Source organism: Anser cygnoides, chromosome Z (assembly GCF_040182565.1).
Source record: "Anser cygnoides isolate HZ-2024a breed goose chromosome Z, Taihu_goose_T2T_genome, whole genome shotgun sequence".
Taxonomy (NCBI): Eukaryota; Metazoa; Chordata; class Aves; order Anseriformes; family Anatidae; genus Anser; species Anser cygnoides.
In genome coordinates, this window is record NC_089912.1 from 39,641,588 (window position 1) to 39,664,284 (window position 22,697).

Below are 22,697 nucleotides of genomic sequence, written 5' to 3' on the forward strand. Positions count from 1 at the left end.
AAGGGTACTGAGAGAACTGGCGGAAGAACTGACCAAGCCACTTTCCATAATTTATCGGCAGTCCTGGCTATCAGGGGAGGTCCTAGTCGACTGGCGGCTAGCAAACGTGACACCCATCTTGCAAGAAGGGCCGGAGGGTAGACCTCAGAAACTATAGGCCTGTTAGTTTGACTTCAGTACCAGGGAAGCTCATGGAACAGATTATCTTGAGTGTCATCACATGGCACTTGCAGGGAAACCAGGCGATCAGGCCCAGTCAGCATGGGTTTATGAAAGGCAGGTTCTGCTTCACGAACCTGATCTCCTTCTATGACAAAGTGACACGCTTAGTGGATGAGGGAAAGGCTGTGTATGTGGTCTACCTAGATTTCAGTAAAGCTTTTGACACTGTTTCCCACAGCTTTCTCCTCAAGAAACTGGCTGCTCATGGCTTGGACTGGTGTACATTTCTTTGGGTTAAAAACTGGCTGGATAGCCGGGCCTAAAGAGTTGTGGTGAATGGAGTTAAATCCAGTTGGAGGCCGGTCACTAGTGGAGTCCCCCAGGGCTCAGTACTAGGGCCAGTTCTCTTTAATATCTTTATCGATGATGTGGATGAGGGGATCAAGTGCACCCTCAGTAAGTTTGCAGACGACACCAAGGTAGGTGCACGTGTCGGTCTGCTCGAGGGTAGGAAGGCTCTGCAGGAGGATCTGGATAGTCTGGACCAATGGGCTGAGGTCAACTGTATGAAGTTCAACAAGGCCAAGTGCCGGGTCCTGCACCTGGGGCGCAACAACCCCAAGCAGCGCTACAGGCCGGGAGATGAGTGGTTGGAAAGCTGCCTGGCAGAGAAGGACCTGGGAGTATTGGTTGATAGTTGGCTGAATAAGAGCCAGCAGTGTGCTCAGGTGGCCAAGGCCAACAGCATCCTGGCTTGCATAAGAAACAGTGTGGCCAGCAGGACTAGGGAAGTGATAGTCCCCCTGTACTTGGCTCTGGTGAGGCCGCACCTCGAGTACTGTGTTCAGTTTTGGGCCCCTCACAACAGGAAGGACATGGAGGTTCTCCAGCATATCCAGAGAAGGGCAACGAAGCTGGTGAGGTGTCTGGAGAACAAGTCTTACGAGGAGCGGCTGAGGGAGCTGGGGTTGTTTAGGCTGGAGAAGAGGAGGCTCGAGAGCGACCTTATCGCTCTCTATAGGTACCTTAAAGGAGGCTGTAGCAAGGTGGGGGTTGGTCTATTCTCCCATGTGCCTGGTGATAGGACGAGGGGGAATGGGTTAAAGTTGCACCAGGGGAGGCTTAGGTTGGATATTAAGAAGAACTTCTTTACTGAAAGGGTTGTTAGGCATTGGAATAGGCTGCCCAGGGAAGTGGTGGAGTCAAAATCCATGGAGGTCTTTAGAAAACATTTAGATATAGAGCTTAGTGATATGGTTTAGTGAAGGACTTGTTAGTGTTAGGTCATAGGTTGGACTAGGTGATCTTGGAGGTCTCTTCCAACCTAGATGATTCTGTGGTTCTGTGATATCATAGAATCACATAATCGCAGAATTGTAGGGGTTGGAAGGGACCCCAACCCCCCTGCCAAAGCAGGTTCCCTACAGCAGGTTGCCCACGTAGGCATCTGGACGGGCCTTGAATATCTCCAGAGAAGACGACAACAACCTCCTTGGGCAGCCTGTTCCAGTGCACCGTCACCCTCATTGTGAAGAAGTTCTTTCACATGTTGGTGCGGAACTTCCTGTGCTCCATTTTTTGGCCATTGCCCCTTGTCCTATCCCCACAAACCATTGAACAGAGGTTGGCCAAATCCCACTGTCTACCACACTTAAGATATTTATAAACATTGATAAGGTCCTTTCTCAGTCTTCTCTTCTCAAGGCTGAACAGACCCAGGTCTCTCAGTCTTTCCTCATAGGGAAGAGGCTCCAGGCCCTGAAATATATTGTATTATTATCTAGAAAGTTGTATTTGACCTTTGGACTCATGGTACTCATGGACAATTATTCTTCTTTATAATGAATTCACTATTCTGAATAGTGGTCAGGCACCTTTTTTTTTTTTTTTTTTTTTTTTTTATCTTTATCTTGATTTATTTATTTGCAGATTTGGACCTGTTCCGGTTTAGCCTAGCAGGCGGCTAAGCACTAATCAGATGTTCGCTGTCTCCCATGGGATGGGGGAGAGATCCATGAAGAAAGAACTAAAACTTGTGGGTTGAGGTAAAGACACTTTAATAGGAAAGAAAAGAGGAAGGAAAATAAAACTAACTAAATAAAAGAATACATAAAATGAGTGATGCACAATACAGTTGCTCACCATCAGCTGACTGATGCTTAGCCAGTCAGTGAGCAATGGCAGTCAACTATCCCCAAGTTGTATTGCTAAGCATGACATCATGTAGTATGGAATATTCTTTTGGACAGTTTGGATTAGCTGTCCTGACTGTGTTTCTTCTAAACATCTTGTGTACCCCCAACCTCCTTACTGGCAGGGTAGTATGAAAATCCAAAAGTCCTTGACTTAGTGCAACTGCGCTAAGCAACTAAAACATCAGTGTGTTATTAACATTATTTTCCTCTTAAATCACACAGCAACTGTGGCGTAAAGACCACATGGACACCAGGGTTCTTTTAGGATCAGTAACTGCTGCTACTTTATTAATGACATAACTTCGTTATATATCTTACTGAGGGCGTAACTTCATCTCTCATATTGAGGGCATAACTTCATTATCCTTGTTGCCTTCTCATCTTTAGGACAGGCTCCCGTCTTATACCATTTGCCCCACAGCATATAGTTTTCCACTAACTATTCATTGGACAACAATTTTGCCAGGCCACCTCAAACACCCATCAACTTCCATGCCTTAAAGGGCAAGAGAACAAGCAACCCGAGCAGGCAAGGGGTCTCCTGAATCACCCTTCTTTGTTCCCTCTAAACTCTTTACATTCGTGATGGCTTCATCATTAAGACTCCGATGTTATCACCAGACATGGGGCTTGTCGACCCCCATGGCCACACTCCCGCAGCAACTATGAAGAGAATTCACTCTATCCCAGCCAAAACCAGTACAGGATCTTCCTTGGGAAGTAAAATGGAATGTCTACTGTAGCACATATATACCAAAATTCACCCATCAAAGGCAAGGAGTAAGCTGTCCTCAACTGTAGTAATAAAAAATTCTTCAGACTGTGTTCGTTATAGCATCCTTGTGGTTACATGACAGTAATTTTATTCTTGTTTCTTTTTGCTCATATGAACAAAACAAAACAAAGTACAGCAAAGCAAAGCAAAACCAAACCAAACCAAACCAAACCAAACCAAACCAAACCAAACCAAACCAAACCAAACCAAACCAAACCAATAAAATAAAATAAAATAAAATAAAATAAAATAAAATAAAATAAAATAATAAAATAAAATAAAATAAAATAAAATAAATAAATTCTGTACTTGCTGTTCCTACCAGTGAATTAAACTGTATGTGCTTAGTGTCAATTGAAAACAAAAGAGAATACAGTCATCAGCAGAATCAGTTTTCTCTGATGCAGTATTTATGAAGTGGATGAAGACTGCTTATGCTAATACACAACTCTACAATTGTGTTTCCCTTGAAACTGAGAAACATTTTTTTAGATAATTTGTGGTGTGCATGTGTGTGTGTGTGTGTCTGTGTGTGTGTTTTCAATAACCTGTAGAGGAGATATGGAAAACAACAATAACAACAACAAAACAGAAAAGAGCCTGCTACCAGAATTCAAATTTAGATTTGCATCTGAATTCCTCTGAGTTCTCAAATAGTTAGATGTCAGTTTTAATGCATTTCAAAAGCATTTCAGGATGAGTTTATCTATTTACATACACTTTTTTTCTAGGTATATGAAGCTGATTCTCCATTCCCTTGTGCCTTGCACTTAGTTGATTTTTTTTTCCAGCTGCACAGAGTAGGTAGCAAACTAGCAAACCTGAATTATCCACTTGAGACAGCTTTATTTATACTCGCTCTATGGCACCAGTGTGTGCCAAAGCCAATTTAAAGATGTTACAACGTAAGCAAGATCCATTAGGTTGAAATATTACAGAAACCCTAAAGCAGTAAAAACTAATACGTCACACACTTTCCTACAGACCAATTCAGCTTTCTATACATCTAAAAATCTCTAAAATTGCTAATAAAATTCACTCAAATTTAAATCTCTTGTGTCACGAAAAATGTAGTGATAAAACTGTCATTCTTATTAGCAAAATTCTTGTAGGTGAAAAAAAAAAAAAAAGTTATTTTTTTTTTCTCTCTTTATTACTTTGTTTTCCTTCCCTAACGAAAGACATGAGAGGCCACCTATCCCCAGCTCTGGTTTAAATAATGGCTTAAGATGAATTTCAGTGCACCATGGAATGAGATTGTTTTTCTAGGATCTAGGAAAGCCATTCTCATATACTCCATTTAGAATATCTACTTTAATGAAAGAAAAATGAATATCATGATTATACACATTATGATTGAGCACAGGAATATTTAGCTGGACAGTTATGACCACCCATGTACCTGTAGTCATTTGATCAGAATTTCCAGTTTTGCAGCACACAAATGACTCTGGCTGCTTTTTATCCTCCAAGTTCTGTCATAACTATTAGACATAAAAGACATTAAATATGCTGGAAATTTTTATAATAGAAGCTGGTAATATTTGTACTTCAGTAGAGCTGTGTGGCTTTGATTTTGTCTCACAAACATGTTGCTGGCATGAAAGCCTCCCTCCAGGAGCATCACGATGAGCAAGTAAAAAGAGAATTTGTTGGTTCTTTCATTTAAGAAGGATCATTTTTAACATAAAGAAATGTATGTCATCTCGATCATCTCTTTTCAGTGACACTTTATCCAGTAGACAAGCAATTATTGTAAGAAAATTGTTGAATGTTTAGTATTAAGTGCTTTGTAGTGTGCATTTCGCAATCTGCACAAACTCTCACCTATTAAAGACATTTTTTCTCACTGGTCTGTGTGTTAGCCTTAACCCTTACTGACAGCAGGCCCTGATACTTAGGGGGGACTTTAATCATCCCGATATTTGCTGGGAAGATAACATAGCTCAGACCTAACAGTCCAGAACGTTACTACAGAACATTGTGGATAACTTCTTGACACAGGTGGTAAGTGAGCCAACAAGGAGAGGGGCACTGCTAGACCTGGTACTAACAGAGATGGTCTAGCTGAAAATGTGAAGGTTGAGGGTAGTCTCAGCTGCAGTGATCACAAGATGTTGGAGTTCAAGATCCTGTGAGGAGCAAACAGGGCAAAAAGTGAGACCACATCCCTGGATTTCAAGAGAGATTTGACCTCTTCAGGGACCTAATTGGAAGAATTCCCTGGGCCAGGGCTCTAGAGGGAAAAGGGTCCCAGGAGAGTGGGCTAATATTCAAGCACCACTTCGTCCAAGCTCAGGATTGGTGCATCCCTACAAGAAAGAAGTGAAGCAAGGGAGGTGGGAGACCTGCATGGATGGGCAAGGAGCTCTTGGGAAAACTTAAACAGAAGAAGGAAGAGCACATGATGTGGAAGAAGGGACAGACTACTTGGGTGGAATATGAACACTGTCAGACAATGCAAGGATGCAATGAGGAAGGCCAAGGCCCAGTTAGAATTAAATTTAGCAAGAGATGTCAAGGATAACAAGAAGGGCTTCTTTAAATACATCAACAACAAAAGGAAGACTAAGGGAAACATGGCTGTGCTGCTAAATGCAATAGATGCCTTGGTGACGGCAGATACAGAGAAGGTGGAGTTACCGAATGCCTTCTTTGCTTTAGTCTTCACTGCTAAGGTTACCTCCATGCACTACCGAGCCCAGAAACAAGAGAGAAAACCTGGAGAATGGAAAACTTCCCCTGGCTGAAGAGGATTGGGTTAGAGGTTACTTAGGCAAGCTAGACACCCAGAAATCTATGGGCCCCAGTGGGATGCACCTGAGGGTGTGGAGGGAGTTGGTGGATGTGATTGCTGGGTTGATTTCCATTATCTATCTGAGGTCATGGTCATCCGGAGAGGTCCTGAATGATTGGAGACTTGCTAATGTGATGCCCATCTATAAGAAGGGTTAGAAGGAGGACCTGGGGAACTACAGGCCTATCAACCTGACCCCAATGCCAGGAAAGGTGATGGAACAGGTCATCTTGAAAGCAATCACACAGCATATGTGGGACAACAAGGGGATCAGGCACAGTCAGCACTGGATCATGAAAGGCAAATTCTGCCTCACCAACCTCATCTCCTTTTATGACAGGGTGACCCTCCTGGTGGATGACGGAAAGGCTGTTGACGTAGTCTACCTGGACTTCAGAAAGGCCTTTGACACGGTCTCCCAGGGGTTTTCCCCCGGGGGGGGCGGGGGGGGGGGGTTGGTACCCATCCTTTTAAACATATTTATTGATGATTTCAATGAGGGATTGAATGCACCCTCAATAAATTTGCAGACAACACCAAGCTGGGGGAAGGTGGCAATCTGTCGGAGGGTACGAATGCATTGCAGAGGGACCTGGACAGGATGGGTCAATGGTCACAGGCCAATGGGATGAGGTTCAACATGGCTAAGTGCTGGGTTCTGCACTTTGGCCACAACAACCCCATGCAATGCTACAAGCTTGAGGAAGTGTGGCTGGAAAGCTGTGCAGAGGAAAAGGATCTGGGGGTGTTTGTCTATGCTCACCTGAACATGAGCTGGCAGTATGCGCAGGTGGCCAAGAAGGCCAAAGGCATCCTAGATTGTATCAGGAATAGCGTAGCTAGCATGACCAGGGAGGTAATCATCCTCCTGTATTCTGCTCTGGTGAGGCCACACCTCAAGTACTGTGTTCAATTTTGGGTCCCTCAGTAAAAGAAAGACATCGAGGCACTCGAGAGTGTCCAGATAAGTGTGTCCGAAGCTGGTGAAGGGCCTGCAACACAAATCTTCTGACTAGTGGATGAGGGAACTGGGGTTGTTTAGTATGGAAAAGAGGAGGTTCAGTGTTGACCTTATTGCTGTTTACAACTACCTGAAAGGAAAGTGTGGGGGGCTGGGGGTCATCCTCTTCTCACAGATAATCAGCAACAGGACTAGAGGGAGTAGCCTCAAGTTGCACCAGGGGAGGTTTAGGTTAGAAATTAGGAGCCATTTATTCTCAGAAAGAGTAGTCAGGCATTGCCCAGGAAGGTGGTGGAGTCACCGTCCCTGGGGGTGTTAAAGGAAATGTTGGATGTGTTACTTGGGGACATGGTTTAGGGGGTGATATTGGTGGTAGGATGATGGTTGGACCAGATGATCTTGGAGGTCTTTTCCAATCTTAATGATTCTATGATTCTATGATAGCGATGCAATCAAATGCTTGACATGATGATATAAACTGATTAGCATGACAAACTTTCAGCCCTATTCTCAAATATTAATAGTACTGACCTCTGCTGAAGAAGCAGAGTCATGGTTATTCATGTCACATGGAATAAATGGAATCTGATCCCGTATACCCCATATAAGGTCTTATCCGGAGCCAGTAGAGTGCAAAGCCCTTGAAAAAAACTTGAAATATTAAATTGGGTGTTATGTCTATCCTGTTGTGGAGAACCTACATGGATATATCACAGAATCACAGAATAACAGAATCACTTATGTTGGAAGAGACCTCCAAGATCACCTTGTCCAACCTCTGACCTAATACTAACAAATCCTCCACTAAACCATATCACTAAGTTCTACATCTAAACGTCTTTTAAATACCTCCATGGATTTTGACTCCACCACTTCTCTGGGCAGCCTATTCCAATGCCGAACAACCCTTTCAGTAAAGAATTTTTTCCTACTATCCAACCTAAACCTCCCCTGGTGCAACTTTAGCCCATTCCCCCTCATCTTCACATATCCCATGTGAGAGATTCATATGCTTGCATGTTCCTATCCTGGGCTTCTCGTGATGCATTTCTGACTTACAGTAACACCATTAACAAAATTTGAGTAATATTTGTAGAAGTACTATAAAGAAAATAGTATTGCCTTTGACATAAATCAACATGAGTGTAAATTGTAATCAAACAGTATGTCATTTGAGATGGCTTCATTTTTTATTTTAAAACTTGCAACAGCCAGGCCAGCTGAATTCAAAGCATTATCAGTTGTTGATGCAATTTACTTATTTATTTTTCTCATAGCAGAGAAGATAAAGTAGCATGTTCCGTAGAGGAGACAGGATTAGTCTTCACTGAGGTTAATCTATTTTACCTTTTCTATAGAAAGTAATCTACCAGGATTATTGTTAATAACCTGCTAGTACTTTAACATTCCTTCTACTTTCTACCAAATAGACTACTATGAAGACAGTTTGTAACCATCACTGATGTGTCTTCAGGCCATGAAGCATGTCATTAGTTATTTATTTTCCCTGTTGTCAGTTGAGTTCATCAAATTTGTAAGTATAAGGAAGCTCCATTGTAGGCAAAGAAACCAAGGCACACCTGATAAAATTGGTGTGATCAGTCTATATTATAGAGTCATAAAATATACTGAGTTGAAAGGGATCCACAAGGATCATAAAGTCTAACTCTTGGCTCCACACATGACTACATAAAATTTAAACCATATGTCTAAACCAGTCCTTCCTGACTTCAGCAGGATTGGTGGCGGGACCACTTCCCCAGGGAGCCTGTGCCAGTTTATGACCACCCTCTCAGTGAAGAAACTTTTCTGCATGAATGAGACCAAACATTAAAACTCCCGGGGACTCACATCCTTTGGTTTAATTATGGACTTCTGTCCAGATATTACAGATGATCTAGATCTGATTAGACTGATCTGATCTAAATAGGCTACAGCAAAAAACTCCTGTGAGGCCAAGTGACTTGTTGTTAAAGTTTAAACCATTTTATTCTACAGGTACAGACAGCTTTCTTTAGAAAATCTTTTATTGTTTTGTATAATTCAAGTTTCTACAACACTTCTCTGCTGCTCTGCATTTCTGTCTGGGTTCCAAACAGAATCACTACAAAACCATCTCATGCTGTTACCACCTTCAGTGCCACCTACTAGATAAGGTTGCCCAGGGCCATGTCCAGCCTGGTCTTGAACACCTCCAGGAATGTGGCATCCACAACGTCTCTGGTCAACCTGTTCCAGTGTGTCACCACCCTCTAACTGAAGAATTTCCTCCTAACCTCTAGTCTACATTTCCCCTCTTTAAGCTTAAAACTATTCCTCCTTGTCCTGTCATTATCCGATTGAGCAAGAATTTGTTCTCCATCCTTTTTATAAGCTCCCTTTAAGTACTGAAAAGCTGCAATGACTTCACCCCTGAGCCTTCTCTTCTCCAGCCTGAACAGCCCCAGCTCTCTCAGCCTTTAGAATAGTTAGAGAATGTCATCAGGGTACTCAAATTTTAGGAACTGCTCTGTTCCTTTTGTTTTCATTGTGGCTTCAATGTATGCTGACATTTCTGAATAACTGAACCTCTGCTTTTGTACTACAGATGATATTAACAGGGAGTATTTTCCACATTGGATTTATTTTTTCCTACTAACCCATTCTTACTGCTCTTTATAAACCTTCATAAACATTTGCTCAATATTTCTGCTAAAACTACAGAATTAGTTAAAACATATACATTTTTAAGGGTCTTTGAGACTCACTGTTTCCAGTCTATCTGATGAGCTTTAGCTCCTCAGTGAGTTTCATTTGGGATTTCATTAGATGGTATCTTCCAACAGAGTAAAGTAAACAACATGTCAGCTGTTTGCTTTAGAAGGGTTTTCTTTGCGACCAGAATGATAAGCAATGTTTAAAAAGAAAAATTATAATTTGCCACTGAGGTTTTTAGTGAGATGTGTGAAATAACTGTCTAATTTGGAAGTCATAGGAACATAAGCATCTGCTTAGGTATTTCTCTAAAGTTAGGGACAGGCAGGCTTCATATATAAAAAGCCAGAGAAATAAATTTAATAAGATGCCTTATTATTGAACAGTTTTATTGCTTATGGCCCCCAGGACATAAGAACTACACAGCATTTGTTTTCTGCAGCATTTGAATTCTATGTTGCATAGGTAACGAGTTTTTTTTTTTTTTTTTTTTTCTGGTAATTTAATTTCATTTTAGAGCAAAGTGTGAAATTGTATACAAAGGAATATTAAGACTTTTTTTGTGTGTTGCTTTCAGCAAACAGGATTCCCACAAGCCTTTGTGACTTTTCAGTAGACATATTGCTATGTATCACAGCTATTTTAGTCTTATGGCAGCTGAATTGTCTTTATTTATTATTTCTTTCTTCAAATATCTGCACTATGCTATGTGCTGTTGGAGTACAGACATGAATCCTGATCCCTACCTAAATTTCATATCATGAGAAATAAGCCATTCCTACCTATTTAAAAACTTGTAACAATTAAATAATAAAGATGAATAAATAAATTAAATAGTTTACTGCACTCTGCAAACATTTCACAACATTTACAAAGCTTGCTATTTCTTTAATGTAAACATTAAATAAAATTGAGGGAAACAAAAAACAACAATAACAACAATTTAAGTTAAATTTTATACTGATTTGAAAGTAGAAAGGGTAGTTAGTTACATCGTAATCAAGATTCAAAATTCAATCTTTGCACACCTGAAAGACTGTTTCAATTAATTAAAAAAAAAAAAAAGTGAGAATAAATTGTCACAGCACTTCCATTACACACTACTTTGGTTGTTAGCTTTGGAGATCATCAGAGTCACTGTTATAACATCAAAATACAAACTCACTAATTCCAGTTCCATATTTAAAATATATATATATATACTTATGTATATCTATTTCAGGCAAAAAATTAGATAATCACTGAACGTCTTCAGTGATAAAGTTTCTTTAGAATTCCAGTTATGCTATTATGAAACATTCACATTTTGATTTCTAAGGAGTATGTGTGAGGCATGTATGCTTACACATTAATAAATAAAGCTTAAATGTTTCATAATTGTGTGATCAAATACTGGAAATATTAAATATTAGAAACTAATAAAGAAGAGTTTTTTGTTGTTTTTGTTTTGTTTTGTTTTGTTTTGTTTTGTTTTAAGGGAGGATTAGCAAATGTCAATGTTGTGCTCAGTTGTATTAATACAAGGGCTCCCTCCGATGGCAACAAACTATTTCACAATTTATTGCTACATAAGGATGAATGAAAAGAGGAAATAAGGTAGATGCTGAAAAGATGCAAAAACGCAGTTGTCTCTTGTTGTTTGCATTAAGGTATCTTAAATGAATACATTAGTCCCTACACCATGACATTTAGACAATGAACTTTGTTTGTTTGTTTCTTTTAATTTCATACTACAAAACATACACAATAGTAAAAGTAGTGAAAGGAAAGAAAGGAAAGAAAGGAAAGAAAGGAAGAAAACAAGGGAGGAAGGAAGAAAACAAGGGAGGAAGGGAGGAAGGGAGGAAGGAGGGAAGGAGGGAAGGAGGGAGGGAGGGAGGGAGGGAAGGAAGGAAGGAAGGAAGGAAGGAAGGAAGGAAGGAAGGAAGGAAGGAAGGAAGGAAGGAAGGAAGGAAGGAAGGAAGGAAGGAAGGAAGGAAGGAAGGAAGGAAGGAAGGAAGGAAGGAAGGAAGGAAGGAAGGAAGGAAGGAAGGAAGGAAGGAAGGAAGGAAGGAAGGAAGGAAGGCAACAAAAACACTGATTATTGGTTAAACTTCTAAAGAACACAGCTAACTCCTGAGAGGCCTCTGCTGGATAGAGGTCTATACTGCCGATAGAGCAATAGATGTTCAAGAGCCCTAGGTTCATACCCTACATACGCACCCTGGGAAAAAAAATAAATGAATAAATAAATAAATAAACAGTGAATGGAATATTCAAGGCCTGGAAAAAAAAATACATATATATACACACACATATATATATACATATATATATATGCTGTTATTTTTTATATGTAAAGTCTTCCTTTTATATATTAATACGAAAGTAAATTATTTCAAAGTTTGTTTCTAGAAAAGAAAAAAAAAATGAACAAAAACAGAAAGACTGTAAAATTTTCTCTCTCCCTAGTGCTAAGAACTTTCACAAATGTCATCTGTCACCTTTGATAAATTACCCAGTAAGTGCAGTCTAATTTTTGTGGAGTTGCTATCCTGTGTAAAGATAATGCCAATATTTGCAAACACACAATGAAAGGCAAAAACAAGCAAACAAACAAAAAAATGACATAATAATCCAGTGAATAAAACATTCACTTGACATGAAAGACAGTGACTGAAAGAAAATTAGTACAGCCATAGCTAGGACTAACGTCCTACTTCTGACTGATACTGATATAAAATGGTAATAACAGGGTGATCATTTAATGAACGCTTACCAAATATAATATCCAAGCCATCTGTAATTCACAGCTCACTATTTCCAAGAAAGAGAAACAACCAGAAAACAATTTCACAACAGAAAATTCAAAGTATTTAAGATCCAGACTGAAACACAAAATTTTAAAAGGACAGGCAGGCCCAGGATTTAATTTTAGGTTGGAAGGGACCTCTGAAACTCAACTGGTCCAACACCCCTGCTCAAGCCAGTAGCCACATAGAGCCAGTAGCTCAGGGCCATGTCCAGATGGCTTTTGAGTATCTCCAAGGAGGCAGACTCCAAAACCTCTCTGAGCAACCTGTGACAGTGCTCAGTCACTTGAACAGTGAAGTGTTTCCTGATTCCTTCCTTCATCCCTTCAAGTATTTACATATATATTGATAAGATACCCCTGAGTCTTCTCTTCTCCAGACTAAGCAGTCCCCACTCTCTCAGACTTTCCTCACAGGAAAGAGGTTCCAGTTCCCACCATATTCCTGGCCTTTCACTGGTCACTGTTCAGGAATTTCATGTCTCTTGTACTGGAGGTCTCTGAACTGGACACGGTACTCAAGTGTGGTTTCAGCAGTCCTGAGGAGAGAGGAAGTATTACCTCCCTCAATCTGTTGACAATGCTTTGTCTAATGCAGCCCAGTATACCATGAGCCTTCTCTGCTGCAAGGGCACACCACACTGCTAACCCATGTTCAACTTGGTGTCTGACAGGATGCCCAGGTCCTTTTCTGCCAACCTGCTTTGCAGCTGAGTGTCCTCCAGCATGGTGCATTGATGTATGGGGTTGTTCTTCCTCAGGTGTAGGACTTTACACTTCTCTGAGATGAACATCAAGAAGTTCCTGTTGGCTCATTTCTCCCACAGATCGAGGTCCCTATCAATGGCAGAACAATCCTCTGGTGTATTAAGACACTCCTCTCAGTTTTGTGTCATCTACCGACTTGGTCTGCCCTATCATCCATTTAATGCATATAATAATTATTAATGAAAATGTAAAACATTACTGGACCTAGTATTGTTTCCTGGAGTACTCAGTAATTAGTAGCCTCAACCTAGACTTTTGTTTCTCTGATCACCACCCTCTGGGCCCAGAGGTTCATCCAGTTTTTATGTATGACAGAATTAAACCCACCAATGAACCTACAATTTTAATACGCTTGAGTCCAATAACCAAGTGTTCTTTTTGAGTTTGATCAGATGTTATCTTTTACAGCCACAAGTATTAGAAGATTCTGTCTTACATCATTATATTTCTTCTCTCATGTTTTCTATTCAGCCTTCACTTATGTTTCCAAGTTAGACACATCAATATCAGGAAAAGTGATGGAGTGAAAAAAGTCTGTCAAGAAGTTACAGATGAGGAACTTTACATAAGAAAGCATAAGTATGCATCCTGTCCATCTATTGAAGGGTCATTATGCTACGGAGCAATAATATATTCAATTTTTTTTTGAATACATAATGTCAATATTTTGACATATCAATACATTCCTTAACATTGGAATCCCTAGATTAATTTACAGTACATAGAGTAATGAAATGAGATTATTGACAGAAGACCTAACAGGGAGAGTCTACAAAGTTGTTTTCCGTTAAGCAAAATAGATTCTGAAATTCACTTTTTGCTTATTTTGAAGCACCTAGTATTCACCTTTTAATGAAAGTTACAGTGACAGCAATCTACCTGTTTAAATATTGCTGATGACAAAGAGAAAAGTTCAGTGATTTAAATGTAGGAGGTAGGAGAAGTGATTTTATATAGGAGTTTGACCTGTTGCTTGACAGTGTGCTGAACATTTAGCCTGCCTTCTTCTGAATATTCCTGTCTGAGAAATGACAATAATGACTTTTTTTTTTCCAAGTGTTTTGATGTTTACAGAGATCTCATTAATTATATTACTTTATTATTATTATTATTATTATTATTTTCCTTTCTTCTTTCTGTTCAGTAAATTACGTGTGCAAATACTTTTGGTTTAGGATTTTAGAAAGAGTTTAAGATCATGTACCTAATTTGACTTATTCTGGTATTAATGTTTAGCTGTTTTTCAGCACTTACAAGTGGAATAAAGACCTACATTTTGTAATCTTTGGGAATTTAATTTTAAATAACACCCAAGAAAGAGAACTGCAAAAGGAACAGTGTATCTACAAGCTTGAAGAGGAATCAAATGTACTTGATCTATACAACAGTAGATTTTCACTGCTGATATCAACCATCTTTCTAATCATTTTAATTGTATGATGTATTTGTTGCATCCTTCATCATCCGTTGTCTTTCATGCAGTGAATTTTAAGATGATTTTCTCTTTAAAATCTAGAAAGCAGACAGAACACTTCTACTCTGCTACAATTCATGAGTATTAGGATAAAGAAAGCTTTAAGAAGCATAAATAGGTAAATGACAGGTCCTATATGACAGGTCCAACACTATACAGTTGTGAAATAGATAATGCACGCTTGAATTTTATATCTAAGAAAAAAAAAAAGGGTTAGGTTGCAGTCATACTGGTCAACAAATTTTATGTGACAAAGTGTTCCCCCTGCTCTACCGTAAAAGATGCTAAGGAATTAATACACTGTTTCAAAGTGTTTCAGATAATTCTTTTGGATTCTGAATAATTTGAAAAAGATAGCAATATATAGTAGCTGTAGTTTTATTTCTTCAAAAGGTATCCACTGTCTTCTTGTTTTTCATTATATTACATGAGAACAATACACTTTTACTAGTCTCTAACGAACAGAGACACAGTCTAGTAACTTCTTATGAAGGGGAGATAACTATGCACAATGTAATCTTTAATTAAGTAAATTCCCTTTCAACATTCCTTGCTCATCATGTATAAAACTACTCGCATTGTAGTTGCAACATAAATAGTATTTTGAAACATTCCAAAGGGTACTCAGTAGTCCATTTTTACCATCTGTAATTTTAACAGCACTCAGAGTTTGCTAGTGATTAAATGAGAGATTTGTATTTCACTTGGTAAATGACATTATTTTCTGTAAGTAAAGAAAACAAAAAACAAACAAAAACTATCATTTTCAGTGCGAAAAGCTATAATCAAATTCTGATGTCCTGTTCTGAAAGTGGAATAAATTATACTTTAAAGGCAAATTTTACAACACAGTGAATTAAAAGATATTTAAAATAAAATGCTGAAAGGTTCTCCTTAAGACTTTCCTAATGGACTAGAAAAACACACACACAAAAAAAAACAACAAAAAAAAACATAACTGTAGATGAAATAGCATTTCAAATCTCTTCTTTCAGACAGTTGTTTTAATGCTATTTCTTTGTTTAATTAATAATTAAAACATTGATAATTTTTCAAACAACATAATTTTTAACTGGAATTGTACATTGTAAATGGCATTGTTTAAGTTTATAACACTAGGTGGTGAAATCAGCGTGCCACTAATATTTGATATATTTTAAACAAGCATATTGGAAATAGACATATTGAATCTATATCTATATCTATATAATTAAAAACAAACAACACAAAAACATTAAAACCTCCACCGTAAGTATGGAAGATGATAGACTGAGGGACCCACTGAATTTAAGGTCAAACATAATATCCTTTTGCAAGGTGATCAGCTCTGGGGCAGACACTTACTGAAGTGGAGCAGGGGATCGAGATGGGCAGATGGTTTACTGCATTTAGGCCACTCAAAACAGCCGACGGAACCACTGGCACCCAGCAGCCCACACGAGGGTGGCTGACTAGCTGTGGGCGGAGCCAGGAGTGCCCCCACTGTATGTAGTACAAAGGTAGCCACTAGGGAGTGCAAGCAACCAGGAGAATGGTGAACAGGGCATGGCGTATCAACCAGGGCATAGCACGGCAATTTGTAGGGCAGGAAGGGCCCTGAATGTTGGCCAGCTTGTCCTGGGAGCAGTGGTGACCACCCAGCAGAAGGCCGTGGCTTCCAGGAGCTCGGCACCCACCACAGTCGATGCAGCCTCCCTGACAGAGCTCCGGGTGGAACATACCAGGGGTCAGGCTGCTGCGTGTGCCCTACGCTTACACCTGTACAGGATGGCAGTACGTAGTAGAGAGGACAGCTGTGGGAGGTGTGCCCAGTTTGAAGAACTGCTTCACATGGTGGCAGAGCTTCAGGAGGAGGTGGGAAGGCTCAGGAGCATCAGGGAGTCAGAGAATGAGATTGACTGGTGGGTTGGAGTTCTGCCATCCCTGAGGCAGGCTTCTCAGCCAGCCACAGTCACTGTGCAAGAAATGAAGGATCCCCTAAACCCTTGCTGCCAGGCAGAGGGAAGGGATTTAAGAGACAGGGGGGAGTAGAAGCAGGTTCCCATTCAGCACAGCAGGTGAACCCCCTGCTGTATACCTCACCTTTCCAAGTGTCCCTGCACAACAGGTATGAGGCTCCAGAACTTGATGGGTAAGCAAACGACAATATAGATCATGGTCCATCCACACTGGGGGAGTCACCCAGGGTAAGTCAACCTATACCCCGCATCACAACAAGCTCCACTAAGAGAACAAAGAAGGGTTATAGTCATAGTGGACTCCCTTCTGAAGGGAACGGAGGGCCCAGTTTGTCATCCAGAGCTGATCCATAGGGAAGTCTGCTGTCTCCCTGGGGCACAAATAAGAGACATTTCTCGGAAAGTCACTTGTCTGGTACATTCCTCTGATTATAACCCTTTATTGTTTTTTCAAGTTGGCAGTGATGGGGTGGCAAAGAGAAGCCCAAGAGCAATCAAAAGAGACTTTAGAGTCTTGGGGTGGTTAGTTGAAGGATCAGGTGAACAGCAGTGTTTTCCTCCATTCTTCCAGTAGCAGGGATCAATACTGAAAGGAACAGGCAGATCCAGCTGATCCATATGTGGCCCCAAGGCTGGTGCCACTGACATAGTCTTGGGTTTCTTGATCATGGGAAGGTCTATATGACACCAAGCCTGATGACTCCAGATGGGGAGCACCTTTCTCTGAGGGGGAAAAGGGCTTTTGCCCAGGAGTTAGCAGGTCTAATTGGCAGGGCTTTAAACTAGATTGGAAGGGGGAAGGGGACATAAACAGGCCCACCAGGGATAAACTGTGGGACTGCATGACAGTATTTGAGGCAGTACATGCTGGCGAGGCCTAACTTGCCCCATGAGGGGCTGACTTGAATAAAAGACATCTGAAGTGTTTTTATACATGAATACACAGCATGAGAGATAAACATTTCATCTCCCTGAAATGCTTATATACTAACGCACATAGTATGGGAAACAAACAGGAAGAACTGGAGATCTGCATGCGGTCACAATGCTATAATCTCTCTGCAATCACAGAGACGCAGTGGGACAACTCATACGACTGGAATTCTGTCATGGAAGGCTATGTGCTTTTTAGAAAAGACTGACCAGGAAGATGAGATGGTGGAGGTGCTCTTGAGAGCAACTGAGAATGCAATGAGAGAGCAACCGGAATGCGTGGAGTTCTGCCCAGGGGCAGATGAACGGCTAGATGAGATTTTATGGGAAAGGATTAAAGGGCAGGCTACCATGGCTTACATTGTCGTGGGTGTTTGCTACAGGCCACCTGATCAAGAAGAGGATATAGATGAAGCCTTCTTCAGACAGCTTCAAGCAGCCTCTCAGTCACAAGCCCTGGTTCTCATGGGGGACTTCAACCACCCTGACATCTGCTGGGAAGACCACACAGCTAGGCACAGACAGTCTAGGAGGTTCCTGTAGTGCATTGATGACAACTTTTTGACAGAGGTGGTGGAGAAGCCAATAAGGAGAGGTGTACTGCTGGACCTTTTACTAACGAATGAGGAAGGACTAGTTGGAGATATGAGGGTCAGGGGCAGCCTTGGCTGCATTGAGTCGGAGCCATATGGTGGAGTTCAGGATCTTGTGAGGAGGAAGCAGGGCGAAAAGTAGGATTGCAACCCTGGAGTTCAGGAGAGCAAATTTTGGCCCCTCCAGGGATCTACTTGGAAGAATCCCATGGCTTAGGGCCCTGGAAGGAAGGGGGGCCCAAGACGGCTGGTCAATATTCAAGCATCACTTCCTCCAAGATCTACATTGGTGGATCCCTATGAACAACAAGCAAAGCAAAGGGGGCAGGAGACCTGCATGGATGAGCAGGGAGCTCCTGGAGAAGCTGACAGAAGAAGGACGTTTACAGCACGTGAAAAAAAGGAACAGGGTACTTAGGAGGATTATAGGGAAGCTGTCAGAGTATGCAGGGATGTGACAAGGAAGGTCAGGGCCCATTTGGAGTTAAATCTGGCAAGGTATGTCAAGGACAACAAGAAGGGCTTCTTCATATACATCAGTAGGAAAAAGAAGACTGGGGAAAATGTCGGGCTGCTGCAGAATGGGGAGGGTGCTGTGGTGACAAAGGAACAGAGAAGGCAGAGTTGATGAGTGCCTTTTTTGCTTCAGTCTTTACTGTTAAAATTAGCCCTCAGGAATCTCAGACCCTGGAGACAAGAGAGGAAGCCTGGAGACAGGAGGACTTTTCCTTAGTCAAAGATCATCTAAGCAAATCTGACATCCACAAATCCATGGGCCCCAATGGAATGCACCCACAGGTGCTGAGGGAGCAGGCCAATGTTATTACTAGGCAACTCTCCATCATCTTTGAAAGGTCCTGGAGAACAGGAGGGGTGCCTGAGGTCTATAAGAAAGCAAATATCCCATCAGCATTCAAAAAGGGTAAGAAGGAAGACCCAGGCAACTACAGACCATTCAGCCTCACCTCCATCCCTGGAACTGGAAAAGGAACAGCTCATCTTGGAGGTCATCTCCAAGCATGTGGAGGATAAGAACATGATCAGGAATAGCCAGCATGGATTCGCCAAAGGGATGTCATTTTTGACTAATCTGATATCCTTCTACACTGAGATGACTGGCTGGGTAGATGAGTGGAGTGGTGGATGTGGTCTACCTTGACTTCAGCAAGGCTTTTGACACTCTCTCCCATAACATCCTCATAGACAAGCTCAGGAAGTATGGCCTAGATGAGTGGACAGTGAGATGGTGTGCTGGGTCTGTCTGGGATGGAGTCACCTTTCCCTGCAGCAGCCCATACAGTGCTGTGCTCTGCACTCATAGCTGGAACACCACTGGTATCACTCCAGTGTTGTGTCTATTGCTGCATAGTACTGGCACAGCACCAGGACTCCCTTCGAGCCCCCAAGAGCCAGCAGGCTGGGGGTGGGCAAGTGATGGGGAGGGGACATCGCCAGGGCAGCTGACCTAAACCAACCAGAGGCATATTCCATACCACATGATGTCACACTCAGCAATAAAAAGGGGGGCTCTCGTGGGAGGGGGGGGGGGGCTGTCCTCCCAAACAACGCTATGCATTGAGGCCCTGCTTCCCAGGACGTGGCCGAACATCGCTCATTGATGCGAGGTAGAGAATAACTTTTTTTTTTTTTCCCCCTTTCTCTCTGTGCTTCCGCGTGGCCTTGTTTTTTTTTTTTTTTTTTTTTTTTTTTTTTTTTTTTTCGTATTCTCTTTTGCTTTAATTAAATAATTCTCATCTCAAACCTCGAGCTCTTTGTGTAGTATTTTCTCCCCCTTCCTCTTTGAGGAGGGGTGGGGAGTGAGAGAACAGTTGTGGTGGAGCTCGGCTGCCCACCTGAGTAAAACCACCACAGGTGGATTGATAATTGGCTGGATGGCAGAACTCAGAGGGCTGTGCCTAGTGGTGTGGAATCTAATTGGAGGCCTGTAGCTACCAGTGTCCCCCAGAGGTCAGTACTGGGTCCAGTGTTGTTCAACTTATTCATCAATGACCTTGACGATGGAACAGAGTGCACCCTCAGCAAGTCTGCTGATGACACAAAGCTGGGAGGAGTGGCTGATACCCCAGAGGGCTGTGCTGCCATTTAGAGGGACTACAACAGACTGGACTGTTGGGCTGAAAGGAACCTCATGAAGTTCAACAAGGGCAAATGCAGAGTCCTGCACCTAGGGAGGAATAACCCCAAGCAGCAGTACAGACTGGGGACAGACCTGCTGGAGTTCAGCTCTGCAGAGAGGAACCTGGGAGTCCTGGTGGACAGCAGGTTGACCATGAATCAGCAATGTGCCCTTTTGGCCAAGAAGGCCAATGGTATCCTGGGGTGCATTCAGAAGAGTGTTGGCAGTAGGTCAAGGGAGGTGATCCTCCCCCTCTACCCAGCCCTGGTTAGGCCATACCTGGAGTATTGTGTCCAGTTCTGGGCTTCCCAGTACAAGAGGGACATAGAACCACTGGAATGAGTCCAGAGGAGGGCTATGAAGATGGTTAGAGGACTGGAGCACATGTCATATGAGGACAGACTGAGAGATCTAGGCCTGTTTAGCCTGGAAGAGAGAAGACTGAGGGGAGACCTCATTAATGTATATAAATATCTGAAGGGAGGGTGTTGAGATGATGGAGCCGGTCTATTTTCAGTTGTGCCCAGCGACAGGACAAGAGACAACAGGCACAAAATGAAACACAGGAGGTTCCGTCTGAATATGAGAGGGCACTTTTTTACTGTTAGGGTGACAGAGCACTGGAACAGGTTTCCCAGAGAGATTGTGGAGTCTCCTTATCTGGAGATATTCAAAACCCACCTGGATGCCATTTTGTGCAATGTGCTCAAGGTGATCCTGCTCAGCAGAAGGGTTGGACTAGATGATCTTCAGAGGTCTCTTCCAACCTCATCCATCCTGAAATTCTGTGATGCGTTTGCAATATGACAGTGATTTTAAGGCCTAGACAGTTTTACTTGGCAATCATGTTATTGTTGTATATAGTCAGCTATTTTTCTTTCAAACATAGCATTGTGAATTTAATGTGCACAACATGTAAATGCATTAGAGCTTGATAACTGGAGTATGATCTTACAGGGGTAGCAGAAGATGTTACAAACAGTGGACATTTACTAGAACAGGAATTTATGACATTTTCTAGCTTTATTTATTTTATTTTATTTTATTTTATTTTATTTTATTTTATTTTATTTTATTTTATTTTATTTTATTTTATTTTATTATTTTATTTTATTTTATTTATTTTATTTATTTATTATTTATTAACCTCGTATATATTAACCATATTGTGATTAATACATCCTTATTTTATGTTCTTCTTTTATGTTAATGTTATGTACTTTATGTTCATCTGGATTTATGAGTACGTACAACAGCCCTATGCTTTTGTCAATTGAAGATTAGTCTAGTTCAGCTATATCTACAAACAGTTCATAGACAAGGCTTATTATAAAGTACATGTACTTAATGCATCACTGAGTATTTTATAGCTAATACATTTGTCAGTTTTTGCATAAACCTTTGGTCATTTTATAGAGTCATATAATTATAGAATGGTTTAATGGTTGGAAGGGACCTGAAGGTCTTTAGGTACTGGAAAGGCCACTATAAACTCTCCCCAGAGCATTCTCTTCTCCAGGCTAAACAAACCCAAGTCCCTCAGTCTGTCTTCATAGCACAGGTGTTCTAGCCATGATCATCTTCACAGCCCTCCTCTTGACTCAGTCCAACACGCCCATGTCCTTCTTGTGCTGAAGGCCCCAGAACTAAATGCAGCACTCCAGATGGGGTCTCAGAAGAGTGGATTAGAGAGATAGAATCACCCCCTCCAGCCATATTTTGTCCTAGCCATAATTCCAGTCTGGTAATCAAGTAAAGGAGGTTGTCATCTGGTACATTGTTTTCTGGTCAGAAAGAAGGACTTTCACATTCATATTTCCACTTTAACCAAACAGTTCACACCTTTTGAATTTCAAGACCAACTTCAAAAGATTGACAATAACTTCATACAGTTAATGGGATAGGAAGGAAGAGTCTGAATGAAAATAAATAAATAAATAAATAAAATAAAAAATCCTAAAAAAAAATATCCTGAGTTGGAAGGGACTCACAAGGATCACAGGTCATGAAATGACTGGATTCTTGTGAACTGAGTATTTCATTGACATTGATGTTAATTGTATTGTGCACTATGTTAACTTGAATAAACATCCTATTTGTTATAGAGATCTAAATAGTTAACCTAATATAAGAAACTAAATATAGCTCTGGAATTAGGTAAGAAAATATTTTATTTTGAGCTCCCTGTTTTGAACTCTGAGAAGATCACAGAATGAATTAATATTACAACAGTCCTACTGAAGTTTGGATGACGCTCTAAGCCAAACAAATTGTCAGTAACTTACTGGGATTTTTATTCCTTTCATGACTCCCCCTGGCACTAATGCCAACTGTAGTTTTGGCATCTCCCAGAAGAAGAAAAACTTTTACAGGTAATGTGGCTTGTTAGCATTTGCAAACCATAAGCAACATCATGCAAAAACAGCAAATGTGTTATAGGAACAGCTCTTTATCTACTT

The 22,697-nt window shown here is 41.1% G+C and overlaps 1 protein-coding gene and 1 long non-coding RNA gene across 4 annotated transcripts in view; one reads left to right on the plus strand and one right to left on the minus strand.

Moving 5' to 3' along the window:
- The window catches only part of CNTNAP4 (contactin associated protein family member 4), a 269,217-nt gene that overhangs the window by 148,451 nt on the left and 98,069 nt on the right, over nt 1-22,697 (plus strand). The gene's annotated exons all lie outside the window — the stretch shown is intronic.
- Nucleotides 10,058-16,710, minus strand: LOC136788950 (uncharacterized). Its single transcript, XR_010827604.1, has 2 exons — nt 15,962-16,710; nt 10,058-13,212 (listed from the first exon to the last, which is right to left on the minus strand). It is a non-coding gene; the product is annotated as an uncharacterized lncRNA (long non-coding RNA).